General features: G+C 49.9%; 1 long non-coding RNA gene across 1 annotated transcript; it reads right to left on the reverse strand.

Moving 5' to 3' along the window:
- Positions 1-633: 633 nt before the first annotated feature.
- Positions 634-5,559, reverse strand: LOC121062577. The gene is made up of 3 exons (XR_005815621.1): positions 4,637-5,559; positions 3,997-4,004; positions 634-828 (listed from the first exon to the last, which is right to left on the reverse strand). It is a non-coding gene; the product is annotated as an uncharacterized LOC121062577 (long non-coding RNA).
- Between the last annotated feature and the right edge of the window lie 15,191 nt (positions 5,560-20,750).

The following is a 20,750-nucleotide window of genomic DNA, read 5'->3' on the forward strand; positions in this document are numbered from 1 at the left end:
TTATGTTATCTCAGGGCCTGTGAACTTTTGTAACTTAACTTTTAATACTTAAGTTAAAAGTAATTAGCTTTCTTGGTTTTCCATTTCTTCCTTTAGCTTTAACAAACAAATCTCTCCTATTCAGAGAGCACTGTGCAAGTTAGTCAGGAGGATGCTCTACTGTAAGAAGAGAGAGGACTTAATGGGTAATTATTCAAAATCTAGACATTAACTTCTTGAGCTTGTTGTGGCTTTTCAGGAACTGTTTCTAACTCTTTCTAATTGTTGTGAAACCACTGCTGATACAGGTCCATACAGTTTATATCCTACTCTCTATTTTGGATGCATAAGGATGCATCTGAACGTAGAAGGGGTAATAGGTCATTGTGATGGTGGTAGCACACTATTTGCTAAATATTACTAACTCTATTACAGTCTTTATTTTTATAGTAATAGAAAGTGTTCTTAAGCTTTCATTTCTGCTTTCTGCTAATTTGTCTTTGTTTTTCTTATTAGCAGATTAAGAAAGAAATCACAGTCTTCCAGTATTACAAGTAATGGGATCTTCAACATACTTGATTTCTATTCTCCAAGGCACCTAAGTTTCAAAGCAGTGAAAAATAAGAAAAAAACATCATCCCAAGGTACCCAAGCACATAACCAGAGAACACAAGCTCCCCGTTTGAGCACCAAAGCATCTTCCCAGTGCATTCAAGCACCATTCTGGAGCACCCAAGCTTCTTCTTGGACGTGGTCTTAAACTGAGGACTCATTTCCATTAGATATTTGGAGGAAATTCTTCACACTGCCCTCCTGTGACAGCTGGGTGACACAGCCACCACTGCCCTCCTGCTCACCAAGGCCTCTCCTTTCAATACCCAACCACCTCTGTAGGACACAAAAGCATCTACAGGACTACTTGCTCATCTCCTGGGGACACCCAAGAACATCCTGGGAGCACCCAACTCTCTCCCCAACACACACTACCATATTCCATGGGAAACCAAGCACCTCCAAGAATGCCCCATGGCATTCAAGTACCTTCCTGGAGCACCCAAGCAAATTCCTGAGGCACTCAAGCATATCCCAAGCAAAAAACAAGCAGCTTTACAGAGCACACAATGCACTCACTGGAACATTCTTATATCAGTCCAGGGAACCCAAGCACCTCCAGGGAAAAGAAGGCATCAACCTGGAGCACCCAAGCAGCTCATTGCAGCACCTGACTGTCTCCCTGGACACAAAAATATTTCCCTGGAGCATTCAGTCTTTAAGAAGCAGGCTCCTGCCTTGGAGCACCCAAACACCTCCAGGGGAACACAAGCACCTCTTTGGGCACCTAAGCATATCCCCAGGAAAACCAATTACCTCCTGATGTACTCAGACACTCCCCCAAGGGTGCTTAGTTTCTTGCTGACTCACCAAGCATCTCCCTGGAACACCCAAGTTCCCCCCTGGAGAAAGCAAGCATTGCCCTGGTGATACGCAGAAACACTCCACAACTCACAATGAAGTTAAAAAGTGGGTATGCCTTTATTTCAGCGCCGTGAGCGTAAGGGATAATTCCTCGAAGTTACACTCACAGTTAACAATGTGTGCTCTAGCTATATACAGTGTAAGTTTACATATGCATGAATTTTGTAATGCGCTTATACATAAGCATACCCTATGCCCATCTGGTATTATAATTAGTTCCAAGAACTAATCTACATGTGGTCTTCCCATCCGCGCCTGTGTACTGCTCTCTGGTGGTCGTCTCAGGTGGTTGAGATGAAGTAAGGCTCTTCCTTCCTCTTCCTTGCATCTGAACTTTTTACCTCTTCTTCTGGTGCTTGCGCTTTGGGTCCTTGGCTCTTGTCTGAACCACAGGAGCGGTTTCAGCTGGTTCTTGAGACAGGTCCTCTATCTTCGTTAGGAGTTACCCTTTGTGAAAGGCCCCAAAATTTCTTGCTCCAATTACTTTGTACAGTAGTTAACAACAACATCTGCTAGTTCAATACAGCAATCTAGATATTCGTTAATCAGCATCCCATCTACTGAGATTCTCTTATCTCCATTTCACTGGGGCCAACAAGCACCTCCAGGGATCAGAGAATCAGAGAAGTGTGGAGATGTTTGAGTTCCCTGGGAAATTCCTGCCTGCCTAAGTGAGATGATTGTGGCATACAGGGAATTGCTAGAGCCTACAGCAACCAAGCACCTCCAGGGGGCACAAAAGCATCAATCATAGCTATCCCAGCATCGCTAGAGGGCATGCAAGAACATCCTTGGAACTCCCAAGCACCTCCGTACAGCCATCAAGCGCCTCCCAGGAGAAGACACACATCTCCCTGGAATGCCCAAGGATCTTTCTGGGTCACCCACAAACCTCCATGGACAACCTAAGCCCCTCATTTGGGCACACCACATGTCCCTGGGGCACTCAAGCATCTCTTTGGAGCACCCAAGCTTATCCAAACAGTAGATAAGCATCTCCCTTGAGGTTCCAAGGACCTCCTTGGGGTAGCATGGCATTTCCACAAGGCACCCAATCATCTTCCCAAGGGAAACAAGCACCTCTCTTGAGGCACCAAGCATCTCTGTGCAACACTCAGAAATCCCCCTGGAGCAATCAAGTATCTCCCCAGGCAACAGAAGCACCTCCATCAGGGCATCCAAGCACCTTCCTGCAGCACCCAAGCATCTCCCCAGAGCATACAAGCACATTCCTGGAACACTCAAGTAACTTCTGGGGACAGGTAAGAATGTAACCAGGGGATCCTTGAATATCTTGTGGGGTCCCGAGCATGTTTCTGGACCACTGTAGGAACATTCCAAGGCACTTTCCATGCCCCTGAAGGCTCCACGAATCTCCCTGAACCACGCAAGCATTAGTGCTGGACACCCAAGCATGGACGTTTTCAGGACCCAAGCAGTCCACAGGAGCAGAAAAACATTTCCAAGAGCACACAGGCATCTCCTATGAGCACAGAATCATATGCCTGGGGCACACAAACACCTCTTGGAAGCAAACAAGAGTATCTTTCAAGCACCCAGGAATGTCCCTCCTGCAATGAAGCTCCTCTCTGGAGAAACTATATGTCGACCTGGGTCAGCCAAACATCTTCCTGGGTACACAAGCATCTCCCTGGGGAATCCAAGCACCTGCCCAGAGGACCCAAGGAGTTTCTTGGGGTATGCAAGCATTTCTCTATGGCACGCCAGCACCGCAAGTGGCACCTAAGCACCTCCCTAGAGGCAGCCAGCACCTGCCTTTGGGTCACAACCTCCTCCCAGGAACACTCAAACTGCTCACAGGGACACCCAAGCAAATTCCTAAGGCAATCAAGAGCACAATTGGAGCACTCCAGCACCTTCCTGTAGAACACAAACTGCTCTCTGCAGTACCCAGGCACCTCCTTGGGCATCCAAGCGACCCCTGGGAACTGAGCAGCTTCCTAGAGAGCCCAAGGATATTCCCAAAGCTTACAAGCTTCTCCCCAGGGAAATAAGGCCAGGTTAGCTGACTTCAAAACCAAGTAAGATGAGAACCTGAGCAACGTGATCTAGTGTGTTGCATCCCTGCCTATGGCAGGAGGGTTGGAGTTAGATGATCCTTGAGTTCCCTTCTAACCAAGGCCATTCTATGATTCCATGATTGTATGATAAGTATATCTCTTGGGCACACAAAAAACCTCCCTGAGGCACACAAAGTTACCCCCTAATCACACGAGGTTCTCCCACAGTCACCCAAGCATCTCCCTGCAGCACAGAAGCACCTGCCTGGAACACCCAAGCACCTCACTGGAGCGCCCAACAATCTCCCCAAAGCACTCCTGCATCTGAATGGAGAACCCAAGCATCTCCCCAGGGCTCCAAAACACCACCTGGCGCACACAAGGCATCTCCCCAGAGGATGCTTCCATTTTCCTGGGGGACCCATGCATCTTCTAGTTGCACTCAAGCATCTCACTATAGATGCACTGAAAAATTCTCCCACACCACAAAAGCATCTCCTTGAAGAAGTAAAGAACCTACCTAGAGCACTGAACCATCTCCCTAGGACATCCAGGTACATCCTTCCAGGATCTCTCCTGTTGCATCCCAACACCTCTTTGCATTACCCAAAAGCATCTCCCCTTAGAAAAGAAGCATCTCCTTGGAGGACCCAAGCACCTTCCTGGGAAACAGTAGGCACCCAACTGTCTAAAAGGGGCACCCAAGAGCATCCTTGTAGCACCCAAGCATCTCCCTAAGGCAAACCAGCACATTCCGGGAGAAACCATTCATTTCCCTGGGACAGACAAACACCTCCCTGGGCAACACAATCACCTCCCTTGAATACCAAGGATCTCCCTGGTGTACCCAAGCATTTTCCCAGGGCATGCTGGCATCTCCTCAGGGCATTCAAGCACCTTTCAGGAGCACACAGTCTTGTCTGCAGAACAGAGTCTTATCCTGGAGGCACACAAGAACATTCCAAGAGCACCCAAGCATCAATTTAGAGCTGGAAAGTATAACACAGGGCGCACCCAGGCATGTCTCTGGAGTACCCAAGCATCTCCTTTGTGCACTGTAGCATCTCCTCAAGGTACACAAACACCACCAGGGGCATCCAGGCATCTTCCTAGGGACACCCAGTGCTTCCCTGTGGTGCACAAACACCTCCCAGGGGAACACAAGCTTGTTTTCAGAAAACTAGTGCTTGTCACCTGAGGAAACATATATCTCCCCAAAGCATCCAAGCATCATTCTTGAACACTCAGCAATCTTGTTGGTGCACCCAAGCATCTCAACGGGGCAAACAAGCACCTGCCCAGGGAACTCAACAATACTCCCGGAGCATTCAAGCCCCTTCCTGGAGGAGACAAACTGCTCTCTGCAGTACTCAAGCACCTCCTGGGGCACCCAAGTATCTCCCAGGGGAACCTTCCAGAGCATCTTCCTAGAGAGCCCAAGGACATTCCCAGAGCACACAAGCACCTCCCTCCCCAGAGCACATAAGCATTTCTCTGCTGCACCCAAGGTTCTCCCCTGGTCACTCATTCATCTCCCTGGAAGTCCTAAAACATCTTGGTGGAACATGCAAGCACGTCCCTGGGCACACCACCCATCTTTGTGGACCTGTCAAGCATCTCCCCAAGGAATCCAACATCTTCCTAGAGCACCCGACTGCCTTGCTCAAGTCAAGCAAGCACCTCCCTTGACACCAAAACATATCCCTGGAGAACCCATGCCTCTTCCCAGAGTAACCAAGGATCTCCCCAAGATACCCAAGCATCTTCCCAGGACACTCAAAAACTTTCATATCACTGCTTGGGCTGAAGGTCTGCAACACCATTTCTGCAGCAGATACTTGGTTCCCATTCTGCTGTGGGGGCTGCTCAAAGCCAGCCCTTGCTCGAGCAGCTGCTGAGCTCCAGCCCCTGCTCAGGCTGCAGCGGGACTCTGGCCCTGCTCAGCCTCGGACACTGCTTCAGCCCCTGCTCCATCGCTCACTCACCTCCCTGTCCTGCCCTGCTCCGCCCTCTGCTGCCTGCTTCCAAGGGCTTCCATCCTGACTGGGGCCTGCCTGCACCCCTGGCACTTTTTCCCACTTGGGCTGCCATGTCACAGCCCCACTGTGACAGCTGGGTGACACAAGCACCGCTGCCCTCCTGCCCGCTGTGACACCTGGGTGACACAGGCAGCGCTACCCTCCTATCCACTTTGACACCTGGGTGACACAGCCACAGCTGCTCCCCTGCCCCACTATGACACCTCGATCAGACAGCCACCAGTGCCCTCCTGCCCACTGGGACACCACTCAGTACCTATTTTTTTGGGCTCAAAGGTTTGTCAGTGACACTTAAATTTAAAAGAATTTGACAGATTCACCCCCAGAAAAAAATATTTCTGGCAAATTCTGTAAACCTCACTGGTAATGAATACCAAATAATTCCTGAAGTTTTAATCAAAAGTGATGGTGTTTTTATTTCTTTGTGTGTTTCTTGTCCATATTTAGCAAGTTTTTAATTTTCTTAAAGTTTAAAGTTGCACACATATGCTTTCCTCTTTCTCTAGCTAGGAAAGTTCTCTTATAAAAAGATCTATTTCTAGCTGCTTTCTTTACTCTTCTGTTAAAAAGAATCCTCATGGTTTGTGTCTTCTTGTCTCTATGTTTGCTTGGTCTGGTCTGTGTCTCAGCAATTCTGTTTATTATCATAGAATCGTCGAATCATTTAGGCTGGAAAAAAGCTCTGAGGTCATCAAGTCCAACCACTAACCCAGCCCTGCCAAGTCTACCACCAAACCACAGCCCCAAGCACCACATCTACACGTCTTTTACATAGCTGCAGGGACAGTGACTCGACTGCTTCCCTGGGCAGCCTATTCCAAGGCCTCACAAGCCTTTCAGGGAAGAAATTTTTCCTCATATCCACCCCACACCTCCCCTGGTGAAACTTGAAGCCATTTCCTCTTCTCCTGTTGCTTGCTGCTTGGTAGAAAGACCGACCCCCACCCTGCTACAACCTCTTAGGAGGGAGTTGTGAGAGCATTAAGGTCTCCCCTGAGCCTCCTCTTCTCCAGGCTAAGCAACCCCAGCTCCCTCAACGTCTCCCCACCAGACTTGTTCTCTAGAGCTTTCACCAGCTCTGTTACCCTTCTTTGCACACGCTGCAGCACCTCGATGTCCTTCTTGTAGTCAGGGGCCCCAAACTGAACACGGTATTCGAGGTGTGGCTTCAACAGAGCTGACTACAGTGGACAGTCACTTTCCTCGCCCTGATGGCTGCACTATTTCTGATCCCAGCCAAGACGCTGATGGCCTTGTTGGCCACCTGAGCATATTCCTGTGTCATAGTCATATTGTTGACCTTATTGGTGCCCCTTCTTGCTCTTATCTCAATTTAGAACCCCTCAATCGGGCAGCGTTGTGTGAGTCAGCATCCCCATGTTCTGTCCCTTTCCTTATCAATTGGCACAACTGACCAGGTATGGCTCCCATCATGGCCTCCCTTATCAGCATCCCTTGGTGCACTGGAAAAGGTCCTTGACCAGATATCCGGGCAGGAGCAGACCCTCTGCTTCTGCATACCCTTACACTAACCCTCCAGGAGGGTTTGAGAGCTCCTTGATGACATCCGGCTGACACGGGTGACTGAGGAGTCGGTGAGGTGAGGTGACCTGCAGGACCTCATACTTAGAACGCAACATAAATTTCTCAGGGATTTGAAAAAAGTGAGAAGGTAGAGTGGAGGATGCTGAGAGAGGGGACCAAGGCAAAGGAGAAGAATTGAGGTGAGCAGATTTGGGCCTGCTGAGGGACCTGCTTGGAGGATTCCTTTGGGATATGGCCCTGCAGAGAGGAGGGGTGCAGGGAGCTGGTTGGTGTTGGAGCATTGACAGATAGAATGGATTGGGTTGGAAGGGACTTTAAAGATTATATAAATATTACAGCCCTGCCATGGGCAGGGACACCTTCCACTAGACCAGTTTGCTCAAAGCCCCGTCCAACCTGGCCTTGAACACTTTCTGGGATGGGGCATCCACAGGTTCTCTGGGCAACCTCTTCCTAGGACTCACCACCCTGATAAGAAAATAATTTCTTCCTCATATCTAATCTACATCTACCCTTCTTTAAGATTCAAACCATTGTTCTTTGGTCTATCATCTCTTCGTCAAGCTCATGAATGATCCAACCTGACACATAGCAAGTGAGCAAAGGTGGCAGGAGGCTGGCACAAATGAGAAAGGAACTCCTGACCAAAATCAACAGCAGAAGGAGGCAGATAAATGGTGGGAGCTTGCTGCCTCCCAGCATCAAAGGTTCAGTGATTCTGTGCAGGAGAGACTCAGTACGGTTTGTGTGTTTAGGGAATGGGAGGGGATCGTGGGACAAGCTCCTGCCTAGACAGAAGGTCCAAGTCCAGCTGCTGGAGGGGTCCATGTTTTATGTGTGCCTGTGTAGGTATACATTTTCCTGTAAAATACCCTAGCAGGCAAACAGTCCAACATTCACTTACTCTGGTCCTGGTTTTGCTTGCTTTGTAGTGTCACTGGGTGTTTCAGAGATGGTTCTCATGGTAATTCCTGCCTGGGTCAGAAGTTCCACTAAACAAGTACCTCTTTTAGTGCCTGTAGAGTCCTGACACTCCTCATGGTGTTACATAATGAGTCACCACCATCAGGATGAGCCATCTGCACCCAACCATGAACAGGTGACAAAATGGAGCTTCAGGGCAGGGGGAATTGACCTTGGGAATTTCCATGCTTTCAGCCAATAGAACCCCCCTGAAGGTGGCAAGGAGATGTCGCCAGTGCTGCATGTGGGCCATCCATCAGGGTGGGGTTGGACGTGAGCAGCTGAGGAGGGACCCTGAGGAGAAGGGCCTGGGTGCTACGAGGACACCATAGGAGCCAGTGGGACATGCTGACAGGGAACAAGGCCAGCTCCTTATGGGGCTGCACTAGAGGCAATGGGGGCCACCCAGACCGCTTGAGTTATCATCCCCCTTGACTCAGTGCTGCTGTGGCTACCTCTGGAGCAGTGTATCTCAGGGTGCGGCTCCAGGTTTTGGAGGAGTGCAGAGAAACTGGAGAGTGTGGAGGGGAGGTCTGCCAATGTGGGCTTCAGGGACTGAAGTACATGAGATGAACAGTTTGAGAGACCTGGGATCCTTTGCCCCTGGTGTATGGAGGCTCCAGGCAGTAGAGAAGTACGCAGAGACTGCTTGAGGGGTGGTTTCAGATATGTAGGTGCTTTTCCTCCCAGTAGGAAAGAGCACGAGAAAGAATGAATATCACAAAATACAGCTGGGGGCACTGGGACTGAGGTGGAGGAGAAAGGTTTATTGAAGGACAGAGGTCACCCAGAGCCCCTGGCTTTGTGTTTCATGGATTACTGAGGGCAGATGGAGAGACATCAGTCAAGGCAGGAAGGTGCCTCAGTGCTGCTGTGGCAATTTCTGGAGCAGCGTGGCACAGGCTGAGGGATTTAGGCTTCTTTGGCCCTAAGTCATGCAGGCTCTGGGCAGCAGAGAATTATGCAGAGACTACTTGAGGGGTGGTTGCAGTGATGGTGGAGTTTTTCCTCTTTGTATGAAAGAGCATGAAAGAAAGAATATCACAAAATTCAGGTTTGGGCGTGGTTAGATGGGGGCTGAGTTGAAATGTTAATTGAAGGGTAAAGCTGTGGTGCAAGAGATCATCTTTATCTGCTGATCTGTGACTCTTGTCTTTGTCAATGACGCCTATAAGGAGACACTTTATTGTTACAGCATTAGGGTCTCAATGCCTCCTCATCCCCCTCCAAGAGCCTAGGAGATGTCCTCCTGTAGCCTTGTACTTGGCATTGCCCATCCCCACACTGAACTGACCAAGCAAGAGCCCTAAACCCCACTGGAGGGACAGGATCTCCCTTCCCAGAGGCTGGGCTTAGCGCCTGACTGTTGGACTTGATGAGACACATCAAGGTTTCCTGAGCATCAGGGCCACCTTAACTTTACCTTTGCATCCGTGTCATCACTGCCTGCACTTTTCTGCTCTCACAAGCCCATGGCGGGGGGGAGCTTTGTCAGTAATGTCCCTCAGTGGGACTCATTAACACTGAGAGAGGCTTTGGAGTTTGCATCAGACTTTGACTATTTGAGAAATATGTCTTCCGTTTCCTCTCAGTGTATGAGGCTCCTGGGCTCTGCTCAAACCCACTGGGGTTTGGGGGGTTCAGTAACATGCTTTGGCCTGAGCCTGTGCTGCTAAGCTGGGACGGCTCATGGGTTGGAGGGACGGAGCTCCTGGCAAGCAGGCAGCAATGCAGAGAGACAGCTCTGCCCAGGCGTATCTCCTCTGCAAGGTGCAGCAGGGCTGGGGAAACTGCTTGCAGCTGGCATGGGGAGCATGGAGAGGAGTGGGAGAGGTTCATGGTAGCCTGGGTTGGGAAGGCAGAGGAGAGCTCACTGGGGGAGAAATCTTCACACCTACCTCCCCATGGTAAGACTCTGGGTGCAGGGTAATGCCGCTGTGCACCCTGCCAGGCTCTCCTGGAGCTGGCACATCCCTCAGCCAATGGGAGCAGTCAGGAGGACACTTGGTGTTGGAGTGGATTTGGGATGGATGATCAGGAACTCGTCTGTACAAGTCACCTTCTCCTCCATTCTCCCCAGTACTGACAGCAACAGGAACAAAAGGATAGTGTCCATTAGCACATGGCTCTGTGTCTGGTGTCATCGCCAAAATATCAGGTTCTTTGGTGACAGAAAGATTTACCTGGCACCAGGCTTGCTAGCATTGGACACGATTCATCTTTCCCAAAGGGAGAAGAGTGTTCTCGGTCATGAGCTGGCAGGGCTGATTGATTGGGCTTTAAGCTATACTCGATGGGGGAGGGGGATAGCATCATGCATGCTGGTGATAAGGTACAGGATGACATGCTGTACCACTCAGGCCAGTTGAACACCACAGACAGCAAAGGATGCCCAGAGCCCAGAGAGAGAACAGAGTTTAACAGGAGAGCTACTGTTGGCCCACAAGGATGAGTTATAGTTGCCCCATCCAGAAAGGCAGACGCATTGGGAGCCCAACTCAAATGTCTCTGCATAAACACACATAGCACAGGGAATAAACAAGGGGAACTGGAGGTGTGCATGCTGTTGCAGGGCTATGATCTCGTTGCAATTACTGAGGCATGGTGGGACAGCTTCCATAACTGGAACATGGCCATGGACGGCTTTGTGTCTTTTAGGAAGGAGAGGCAAGGAAAGCGAGGTGGAGGAGTTGCTCTTTACGTGAGTGAGCAACTGGAATCTATGCAACTCTGCCTAGGGGGGGACAAAGTGTGAGTTGAGAGCCTATGGGTGAGGATTTAAGGGCAGGCCAACAGGGGTGACATTGTGGTGGTTGTTTACCACAGGCCACTGGATCAGAAAGAGGAAGTGGATGAGGCCTTCTACAGGCAGCTGCAAGTTGCCTCACATTCTCAGGCACTGGTTCTTACGGGGGACTTTAACCACACCGATATTTGCTTGAAGACAACACAACTCAGAACAAACCTTCCAGGAGGTTAGTGTAGAACATTGCAGGTAACTTCTTGATGCAGGTGGTAGGTGAGCCAACAAGGAGAGGGACACTGCTGGACCTGGTACTAACAAACAAAGATAGCTTAGTTGGAAACATGAAGGCTGAGGGCAGTCTCGGCTGCAGTGATCACGAGATATTGGAGTTCAAGATCCTGAGAGGAGGAAGAAGGGCAAAAAGGAGGGCTGCAACCCTGGATTTCAAGAGAGCTAACTTTGACCTCTTCAGGGACCTAACTGGAGGAATCCCCTGGGCCAGGGCCCCAGTGGGAAAGGGGGTCCAGGAGAGTTGGCTAATATTCAAGCACCACTTCCTCCAAGTTCAGGATTGGTGCATCCCTACGAGAAAGAAGTTGAGCACGGGAGGCAGGAGACCTGTGTGGATGGGTAAGGAGCTCTTGGGTAAACTTAAGCAGAAAAAGAAAGTGTATATGACATGGAAGAAGGGACAGACCACTTGAGCAGAATATAGGAACATTGTCAGAAAATGCAGGGATGCAATGAGGAAGGTCAAGGTCTAGTTAGAATTAAATTTGGCAAGAGACATCAAGGACTACAAGGGCTTTTTCAAATAAATCAGCAGCAAAAGGAAGACTAAGGAAAATGTGGGTGTACCGTTAAATGGGGCGGGTGCCTTTGTGACAGTGGATACAGAGAACGCAGAATTACTGAATGTTTTCTTTGCTTCAGTCTTCACTGCTAAGGCTAGCCTCCATGTGCCACTGAGCCCAGAAACAAGAAGAGAAAATCTGGAGGAAGACTTTCTCCTGGTTGAAGAGGATTGGGTTAGAGGTTATTTAGGCAAGCTAGTCACCTACAAATGACCCTGATGGGATGCACCTGAGGGTGCTGAGATAGTTGGTGGATGTGATTGCTGGGCCGTTTTCCATCATCTGTCAGTGGTCATGGTCATCTGGAGAGGTCCCAGATGACTGAAGACTTGCTAATGTGACGCCCATCTATAAGAAGTGTCGTAAGAAGGAATTGGGGAACTACAGCCTCAATGCCATTAAAGGTGATGGAACAGGTCATCTTGAATGCATATGCGGGACCACCAGGGGATCAGGCCCAGTCAACATGTGTTCATGAACTGCAAGTCCTGCCTGGCCAACCACATCTCCTTCTACGACCGGGTGATCCATCTGGTGGATGAGGGAAACACTGTTGACGTAGTCTACCTAGACTTCAGCAAGGCCTTAGACATGGTCTCCCACAGTATTCTCCTGGAGCAGCTGGAGGCCCATGGGGTCGGTGTTGGGGCCCATTCTCTTTAATATCTTTACTGATGAGTTAGACAAGGGAATTGAGTGCACCCTCAGTAAGTTTGCAGATGACACCAAGCTGGGAGGAATTATCGATCTGCCAGAGGGTAGAAAGGCCCAGCAGAGGAACCTGTATAAGTTGGACCAATGTGCAGAGGCCAATGGGATGAGGTTCAACATGGCTGAGTGCCAGGTCCTGCACTTTGGCCACAACAACCCCATGCAATGCTACAGGCTTGGGGCAGAGTGGCTGGAAAGCTGTGCAAAGGGAAGGGATATGGGGGTGTTGGTCGACGTTTGCCTGAACATGAGCCGGCAGTGTGCCAAGGTGGCCAAGAATGCCAATGGCATCTTGGCTTGTATCAGCAGCAGTGTAAACAGCTGGACCAGGGGCGAGATTGTCCCCCTGTACTCGGCTCTGGTGAGGCCACACCTCAAGTACTGAGTACTGAGGGGAAGGAATTCGCAGGTGGCCTTGCGCTGTTTCACACATCCCTGAACTACAGATAATGAGGAAGTAAGCAGTAGAAACAAAAACTTGAGCAAGGTTGAGATAAATACCTTGGCTGCAGTGTTAAAGATGAGCTTTGCGCAGTGGCCAACTGCTGGCTGGCTTGAGGCGCATGTCTGAGGATCTCTAACCAATTGTATGACAGGTTCAGGCGCTTGGACAGAGCATGGGGCTACAGGGAAAGTATATGTAGTGGAGAAAAATGGCAATAAATGTCTTCTGTTCAAAAGCCATCGGGAGTCCATGTCTTTCATCCCTTCAAATGGTGACCCCGACGTGATCGGGAAGAGAGCAATGCTAGAGAAGTGTCCAAAGGGACCCCAGCCGAATGACTCAAGCTGGTGGCAGGACCGCAGCTTTAATCCCAGGACATCACCTCAAGAAGCAGATGAGCGGCTGGGGCATTTACTATGGGAGCTAATCTATCGGCTGAGGAGGAGGAGATAGCTAACTGACTCAACTCCTGGTAAAAAGAGGAGTGAAATATGACCTGTATAAAGTGAAACGATTGCTAAAGTTCTTATGAAAGAATGGAGCCCCGGCAACAGCTTCGGTGGTGTTTGATGTAAAAACTTGGGAGAACGCGGGAACAACTATATGGGACACTGCCTCACGGGGAGATACAACAGCTGCTGAGGTGATGACGACCTGGCACTTAGTAACTGAGACACTGAAATCATGGCAAACGGAAAAAAGGGTACAGACAGCGGCTGCTCAGGGTACGCAGGCGGGTGAAATAAAAGGCGGTGACTGCGTACTGCCAGAGGAAGTAAACCTGACAGACTTGGGAACAGAGGCAGAGACAATATCTCAGCGGCTGTCAGCACTGCCACTGCCACCGCCCACAAGGCCAGCGGTGCCGCCCATGGGGGGTCCCTTTGCTCCTTGAGATCGTTCAATATCTCAGTGGCCCTCAGCACTGCTGTTGCCACTGCCCACAAGGTCAGCGGTGCCACCTGCAGGGGATCCTTTTGACCCCCGAGATCGTTGGAAATAACTTCATAGAGAAGCAATAAAGGGGGGGGGGGAGGGGGCGCAGGACTCGTTTTTCCAGTCCAAGTTCGGAATCGCGGGCAAAATGACTGAAACCCCTTCCAGTGGGACCTTATTAAAGAACTGTGTAAGACGGTGATCACTTATGGGTTATCGGCGCCGTATACGCAGTCCCTGCTGGAGAATGTCATGACAGGACAGCTTTTAACCCCCTTTGACATACGACAAATGGCGGAGATAATATTAACTCCAACACAAAAATTATTATGGGAAGAGAAATGGAGAGACTTGTGCGAACATGCAGTGCTTCAAAATTTAGAAAGGAAGTCAGGGGATCCGCTTTTCAGAGCCGGTATACCTCAACTGATGGATACAGACCCGATAGTGCATCCATGCCTTCAGGCGTGTCTAGATCCAGGCATCCTCCGGCTGACTGCAACCCTAGCCCTCCAAGCAATGTTAAGAATTCCAGAGACCAGAAAGCCCACGCTGTCCTTTACAAAGGTCCAGCAAGGGGTGTCTGAACCATACATGCAGTTCATAGATCAGCTTCACGATGCACTAGATAAGCAGATTGACAATAGGGAAGCAAAAGGCACCTTGCTACAAAAGCTAGTGGTAGAAAACGCAAATACCAACTGTAAAAAGGTGATACAGGCTCTGCCCATGAATACAACAATAGCTCAGATGATAGAGGCATGTAACCGAGTGGGTTCTATCGAACTTCATACTGAATTGCTGGTGTCCGCTTTTGCAACGCTAACCATCAGTCAGGACCGCAAGGGTCAGCAAAAATGCTATAGGTGTGGACACCCGAGCCACATAGTCTTCGCATGCACCCAGAGTGGGCGGGAGGGCAGCTCGCCAGCAGTTCCACCCACTTTGTGTCCCAGATATGGGAGGGAACGCCACTGGGCGAGCCAATGCCGCTCTAAATACAACGCGGAAGGGCAGCCTTTGCCGCCACGGCAGGGAAACGTGAAGAGAAGCGCGGGACAGGGCCGCGTGACGACACAAGCACCCCCGCCTCCCGGTCAAAGAAGGAACCTCCCACGAGGGAGGGCTCCAAATGTAATGCTAACGCAGGGTCCAGCGCCACCTGCAGCCCCGCTGCCACGGTTACCACCGTGGTCACCCTCTCAGCCAGAACCAGAGGGAGTGCCGGAGTGGATGTCTCCACAGTAACAGATGCCACTTCGTGGGATACTCACGTTCATAAAGTTCCATTGAACGTCAAAGGACCAATTGGGAATGACTGTAGTGCATTGATGCTAGAACGATCAAGTACAACTTTGACCGGATTCTTTGTTTTGCCGGGGATAATTGATGACAAGTATAATGGACAAATCCAAACTATGGCTTGGACACCGTCTCCACCATTGTCGATACCAAAGGGAACTAGAATTGCTCAATTGATTCTTTTCCAAGCGGTAGTACCAAAGGCTGTGGACGCTATCAGGGGAGCGGCAAGATTCGGGTCAACCGGATTCCCCAAGGTGTTTTGGGCCGCTGACATAACCCAGCATCGGGCAATGCTTACTGTTACCCTTTGGAATAACTCTGAGCACCCACACTCCAGTCAATGCAAGATGCTGGTGGACACTGGAGCGGATGTTACAGTCATTGCCATTAAAGACTGGCCCTCTTCTTGGCCCATGACAACTCCCACAGGCGGATTGGTTGGAGTGGGAGGAATGTCATACACCTTTCAGAGTGTGACGATGCTTACTATAAAAACCCAAGAAGGTACTACGGGCACAGTATGCCCTTACATTGCTAATATCCCCATCAGCCTGATGGGGTGAGAAGTGATGGGACAATGTAAATTCACCATCTCCTCCCCTGAAAATTTTCAGTAGCGGCCATTGATGGGCGACCGACACTCCGTCTCACATAGAAAGGTGAATCACCGGTATGGGTGGACCAATGGCCGCTTACAAGAGATAGGGTCACAGCGCTGCAGGAGGTGGTTCAAGAAAAACTCCAACAACGACATATTGTTCCGACAAAGAGCCCATGGAATTCACCAGTGTTTGTCATCAAGAAGAAGAGCGGGAAATGGAGATTACTGCATGATTTGTGACTAATCAATGCAGTGATCGAGGACATGGGCTCCTTGCAGCCAGGATTACCCTCACCTACAATGATACCCCATAATTGGGACATCGCTGTTATGGACTTGAAAGATTGTTTTTTCACAATTCCTTTGCATCCTGACGACGCTCCTCGTTTTGCCTTCTCGGTACCAAAGATCAATTGGAAGGAGCCTATGGACCGATATCATTGGACCGTACTACCACAGGGCATGAAAAACTCCCCAACTATGTGTCAAAACCATGTTGCAAAAGCTATCCAACCATTATGCCAATGCTTCCTGGAGATATATATATACCACTACATGGATGATATCCTACTAGCTGGACCATCTGGTGATAAGGTCCAAGAGGCACTGCCTGCCTTAAAACAAGCGTTACAGACAGCAGGACTCCAAATTGCCCCTGGAAAGGTGCAGACCCAAGCACCTTGGAAGTATCTGGGGTGGAAGATTTTGCAGCAAACCATTCAACCACAGCAGATATCCATTAATGCAGATGTTAAGACACTGAATGATGTAAAGAAATTACTAGGGAATATAAACTGGATTAGAGTACAGTGTGGGATGGACAATTTGATAAATGCCCCGAGGCGATGGATTGAGGAGGCTCATAAAGCATTGCAAATGGTTAACGAAAGAATCTCGGCACAGCAATGTCGTCGCCGTAGTGAGAACTTCCCCCTTCAATTATATATTTGTAATCAAGAACAACAACCAGTGACTATTATTGGGCAATGGGATCCCTGTCATAAGGACCCCCTTAGTAGTCCTGGAATGGGTCTTTTTACCCCATCAACACTCAAAAACTATTGCAATGTGAGTGGAAATGTTCGCTGTCCTAATAAAGAAAGGATGTGAGAGAATAGTTGAATTAGTGGGAGAAGAGCCCAATCTGATTATAATTCCCATAGTAAAAGACTATTTCATCTGGTGCTTGCAGAATAGTTTAGAGCCCCCAATAGTGTTAATGGGACTTGAAGGACAGGTTGATACCCACCATCCACCTCATAAAATGTTCTCCTTTTATAATAATATAAAAATTGAAAAGCGGCCGTTGTGCCAACAGCAACCAGTGAATGGGTGGATGGTCTTTACAGATGGGTCCAGAAAAACAGGGAAAGTTGTAGTAACTTGGGAAGAAGGTGGAAAATGGCAACACCGAATTGAGCAGATCCAAGGTTCCCCACAGATAGTTGAATTACATGCTATTATAATGGCTTTTAAGCACTGGCCAACAGTACCTTTGAATATTGTATCGGATTCGCAATATGCTGTAGGTGTCGCTCAGTGCATTGAGAGGGCACATTTGAGACATATCCCAAAGGAAAACTTGTTTCTAAAATTTAAGAAGCTGTTATTTTTGGTAGAGCAGCGAGTGCACCCATATTGTATTATTCGCATGCGGAGCCACACCATGTTACCCGGTATTTTTGCAGAGGATAACACACGTGCTGACCAGCTAACTAATATGACCCTGACTGCCCCTGTGCCTAAGGTGCTGGAGCAAACATGGTTATCCCATGCTTTTTTCCATCAATCCACCAAAGTCTTGGCAAAACAATTTGCTATATGGATCATTGATGCCAAATTGATTGTCCAAACATGTCCTGACTGTCAACAACATGTTTCGACCCCGTCTTTAACGGCAAACCCTAGAGGTCTACGGTCCCTACAGTTATGGTAGACTGACGTAATGCATATTCCAGAATTTGGTCGCTTGAAATATGTTCACGTATCGGTAGACACTTTCTCTCATGCTATTTGGGCGACAGCTGTGGCCGGTGACATTAGTCGCCATGTCCAGGCTCACTTCCATGTTGCTTTCGCAGTGCTAGGCATCCCAAAGGAAATAAAAACCGACAATGGCCCCACCTATGGTCACCCTTCAAACCTTTTTTAAAACTTGGGGTATTCAACACATCACAGAAATTCCTCATTCCCCCATGTGTCAAGCCATTGTTGAGCGCACACATCGCACCTTGAAAGCGCTGCTAAATAAACAAAAATGGGAAGACACCCAGGAAACACCACAGAACAGGTTGGGAAAGGCATTTCACGTAATGAATCACCTATCATTACCATTTCCTCACGAAGAAGTAGCACCCATAGTAAAACATTACAAAAATATGAATTCCACACTGTCACAGGTGCCACAACCAGAGCAGGCCTTAGTAATGGTAAAAAATTTAAATACAGGTCTTTGGGAGGGACCCCATCCTCTAATAACTTGGGGTTGAGGGTATGCTTGTGTCTCCACAGGTCACGGACCAACTTGGGTACCAGCAAGGGTGTAAGGCCATGGTTGGCCTCCTCCTCACTATCGCCACTGTCATCGGTCATTGCCAGCCCTGGGTCTCCATCCAACCAAGGCCGCAACTTCTGGGTCACCCTCACCAACATGACAGGACAAGAAGCGATGTGTCTGTCCCTGGCTAGTGCTAATGACCTATTTACAACATGACTTACTGTGGGGAGGTGGCTGTGAAAATTTCTCCGCCCGCAACCTCTCCTCTACCTTCCCCCCCCCCCACACACAGGGTGCCTTAAACCACTTTCACCCTTCTCTCCTCTCCCCATGTCAGCTGCAGGCAGTGCCCGTGGCCCTGCTGCACTTTGCAGAGGAGCTGCTCCTGGGTGGCTGAAGCAGCTTCTCAGGTAGTCCAAGCCTGATGCAAACTCCAAAGCCTCTCACAGTGTTAATGGTCCCACTGAGGGACATTACTGTCAGTGCCTCCCCAGGGACTTGTTAGAGCAGAAAAATGCAGGCAGTGATGATGGAGAGACTAAGCAAAGGTGGCCCTGAGGCTGAGGAAACCTTGATGTGCCCCATGAAGTCCAACAGTCGGGCCCTGACCCCATGTAGTGAGTTTACGTGGCAAGGTTTTGGCCCCCCTGCTAGGGGGCCATAGGGGTGACTTTTGTGAGAAGGATCTAGAAGCTGCCCCATCTTTGGTAAGGGCCCCACTGCTGACCAGAGCTGAGCCAATAAGTGACATTATTTTGCGCCTCTGTGAGAACATATTTAAGACAGGGAAAAAAAAACGCTGTGCCACACAGCAGCTAAGAGAGTGAGAGGAGTGAGGAACAGCCTTGCAGGCACCAAGGTCAGTGAAGAAGGAGGGGGAGAGGTGCTCCAGGCGCCAGAACAGAAGTCCCCTGTGGCCTGTGGTGAGGACCATGGTGAAGCAGGCTGTCCCCCTGCAGCCCATGGAGTACCACGGTGGAGTAGGGTTCCACGCTGCAGCCCGTGGAGGAGACCATGGTGGAGCAGGTGGACCTACACTGATGGAGAATGCGGCCTGTGGGAGACCCCTGCCGAAGCAGATTCTGGGCCGGACCTGTAGCCTGTGGAGAGGAGACCACGCAGGAGTAGGTGACCTGGCAGGAGCTGCTGCCCATGGGGGATCCAGGTTGGAGCAGTTTGCTCCTGATGGATGGACCCCATGGTACGGACCCATATCTGGAGTTCTTGAAGAGCTGCTGCCTGTGGGTAGTCCACGCTGGATCAGTTCAGCAAGGAGTGCATCCTGTGGGAGGGACCCCACAGCACAGGGGACAAGAGTGACCGAGAAGGAGCGGCGGAGAAGAAGCGCTAGAGACTGACCATAACCCCCATTCCCCCATTCCCCTGCGCTGCTCGGGGGGAGGAGGTGGAAGAGGGTGGATGGGGGGGAAGGTGCTTTTGGTTTCTTTCCTTTGTTTCTCACTTCTCTAGCTTGTCAGTAATAGGTAATAAATGTTACTATCTCCCTACGCTGAGTCTGTTTTGCCTGTCATGTTAATTACTGGGCAATCTCCCGGTCCTTATCTCAACCCTTGAGCCCTTTTCATGGTATTTTCTCCCCATTCCTCTTTGAGGAGGGGGAGTGAGAGAGCGGTTGTGGTGGAGCTCGGCTGCCCACCCGAGTAAAACCACCATACCCCAGCCTCTGGGAAGGGAGATCCTGTCCCTCCAGTGGGGTTTAGGGCTCTTGCTTGGTCAGTTCAGTGTGGGGATGGGCAATGCCAAGTACAAGGCTACAGGAGGACATCTCCTAGGCTCTTGGAGGGGGATGAGGAAGCATTGAGACCCTGTTGCTGTAAGGATAACGTGTCTCCTCATAGGCATTGCTGACAGAGACAAGAGACAGAGATCAGCAGATAAAGATGTCCTGTCTGTTGGGGACTTTCAGCCTTGCAAAAGAACCTTGACCATAATCAACACACGCTGTCCTATGCTGTCCCATGTCTACACCTGTTTCCATGTAGGACTTAGATACACACGGTGCTTTTCATCCTGCTCTGACCTCAGACCCTTTGCCTTGACTGATGTCTCTCCATCTGCCCTCAGTAATCCATGAAACACAAAGCCAAGGGCTGATCCAAACACCCTCTCCGTGATCTCTTGCACCACAGCTCTGCTCGTCAAGTAAGATTTCACCTCAGCCCCCATCTCCCCACGCCCAAACCTGAATTTTGTGACATTTTCTTTCTCGTGCTCTTTCCTACTAGGAGGAAAAACTCCACCATCACTGCAACCACCCCTCAAGCAGTCTCAGCGTACTTCTTTACTGCCCAGAGCCTTCATGACACAGGGCCAAAGAAGCCCTCAGCCTGTGCCACACTGCTCCAGAAATAGCCATGGCAGCACTGAGTCGAGGGGGATGATAACTCAAGTGGTCTGGGTGGCCCCCATTGCCTCTAGTGCAGTCCCGTAAGGGCCTTGCTCCCTGTCAGCATGTCCCACTGGCTCCTATGGTGTCCTCGTAGCACCCAGGCCCTTCTCCTCAGGGTCCCTCCTCAGCTGCTCACGTCCAACCCCACCCTGATGGATGGCCCACATGCAGCACTGGCGACATCTCCTTGCCACCTTCAGGGGGGTTCTATTGGCTGAAAGC

This window comes from Cygnus olor, chromosome 32, assembly GCF_009769625.2.
Source record: "Cygnus olor isolate bCygOlo1 chromosome 32, bCygOlo1.pri.v2, whole genome shotgun sequence".
Taxonomy (NCBI): Eukaryota; Metazoa; Chordata; class Aves; order Anseriformes; family Anatidae; genus Cygnus; species Cygnus olor.